Source organism: Rhineura floridana, chromosome 3 (assembly GCF_030035675.1).
Source record: "Rhineura floridana isolate rRhiFlo1 chromosome 3, rRhiFlo1.hap2, whole genome shotgun sequence".
Classification (NCBI taxonomy): Eukaryota; Metazoa; Chordata; class Lepidosauria; order Squamata; family Rhineuridae; genus Rhineura; species Rhineura floridana.
This window is the reverse complement of record NC_084482.1, coordinates 225,436,213-225,438,424: the sequence shown is the minus strand read 5'-3', so window position 1 is coordinate 225,438,424 and position 2,212 is coordinate 225,436,213.

Here is a 2,212-nt window from a genome sequence, read left to right as displayed (position 1 = left end):
TTCCCTTTCATTTCTCTAATCTTTTGGAATAGGGCTCTTGTTCTACACTTTGTTGTCCTCTTCTATTTCTATACAATAGTGGTTGTAATAGTTTTCTTTGTCTCTATGTACTAGTCACTGTATTGTTGCATTTAGGATTCTAACCGTGTTTCTGCCTCCTTTTGCTTTTGCTTTTGCTTTCCTTCTCTCTTTAACCATTTTAAGAGTTTCTTCAGTCATCCATTGAGGTCTTTCTCTCTTTTTAACTAGAGATACTGTCTTTTTGCATTCTTCCCTGAACATTTCTCTGACTTCACTCCATAGGTCTTCTGGTTCTCTATCAACTAAGTTTAAAGCCTCAAATCTGTTCCTTATTTGATCTTTATATGCTTCTTGGATGTTATTTAAATTGTATTTTGGCATGATGATTGCTTTGTTCTTCTTTAGTTTTACTCTGATTTTTGATACGATCAGTTCATGATCTGTACTGCAGTCTGCTCCTGATCTTGTTGTTGCAGAAAGTATGGAACCTCTCCATCTTCTGTTGCCAATTATATAATCAATTTGATTCCTATATTGACTATTTGCTGATGTTCACGTGTACAATTGCTTGTACTTGATGTTAATCAATCCAAGGCAATATGTCCTTGAGAGAAGCTTGAAGTTTTATGGCAGAAGACACAGCTGCATTAGCCTAATGTAGGGAACGATGGGCCAAGAATGTGGATCTGGTGTCCATCACTTGTCATTTTGATGTGGGTATCACGAACAATGCCTTTTATTCCCAATGTAGTAGGTTTCATTAGGCTACCTTGGGTCCTCAGTCCCAACAATTCATCTCACCGGTAAGGACAGTGCCTACATGTTCTTTCCCTTTCCATGACTGGAGTCTTGGATGATGGCACCAGCCTTTCTTCTCCTCTGATCCCTCTTTTCCTGCCTGCAACCTTTAAACATCACACTTGCCTCTGGCCCTGTTGGATTGATGGGGAGCTCCCCCAAAGTCCTGATCTTGACTGGATGGAACTTGAACCTTGTTGGGGCAGATTATAAATCCCCCAATAAATAAATGCATCTGTTTGCGATACAATCCTGGCAGACAGAGCTCTAGCTTATCCCAAGGGCCAGATCCTATCGCTACCCCACTGTAAATCTTGGGCCTCAGAGCTGACTCCTCAATCCAAGCAACTCATCTCACTTTGGAGGACATTGCCTAAACTTTGGCTCCCTTTCCTTTGGCTGGAGCCTTGGATTATGATTATGACACTTACCTCTGGCCTCCTCTCATCTCTCCTTCCTGCAAACCTCTCCCTTCCTGCACCCTTTGGACCTCACTTTTGCATCTGGCCCCATTTGGTTGATGGAAAGCTTCTCCCACATCCTGATCTTGGCCTAAATGGGAGGGAATTTGTACATTGAGGGACAGGTGATAAAGGGAACAGGAATTCCATTGCTATATGATGGCACAATACCTGTCCTCCTTGGACCAGATTCAGAGGTTGCAGGCAAAATACATTCATGAATGGATATGAAGTGGAAAGGAATGTCCCTCGCAGTACAGCACCCTGCACAAATTTGTATAGCATTGGTCTTGGGCCTCCACTGCCTTTGTATCTGACCACATATTCTTTTGACTCTTACAAAATCTGTGGCCCTTTGAATGTAGACAAGCAGGTCCTTTGGTTTGATCCTTGACCCAATCATTTGTCTCTGCCTTAAACTCCTAACAGGTTTTTCTTTTTCTCTCTTATTTGCCCAAACAGGTGAAGGACAGGAGAAAAAGCATTATACGGAGCCCTTTGTGGTATCTTTGGAAAGAAGCAAGGATGAAGTAGGAAAAGAGACATCTGGGAATCGAACAGGACTACAGTGAAAGGCAGAAGGAAAAACAAGCAATGAAGAAATCTTTTACTTTGCAGAGTGCTGTTGTCAATGAACTCTTGATCCAGTAGGAAGATCACAAAGGGAAAAAAAGGGAAAGTGTCAGGGGGGAATATTAAAAAATAAACCAATGTTTTTTTAAAAAAAATCTGAAACCCACAGAGAGAAGAAATCATATGAAAGCATGGAGTCTGGAAAGTTTTTGAGACATCATCACCACCTTAGCTCATATCAAAGAACTAATACAGGACAGAAAGCATATGAGCTCATGGAGTGTGGAAATATGTTCAACGTGAGCTCTCATCTTACTTGGCATCAAAGGACCCATACAGAGGAGAAATGATATAAATGC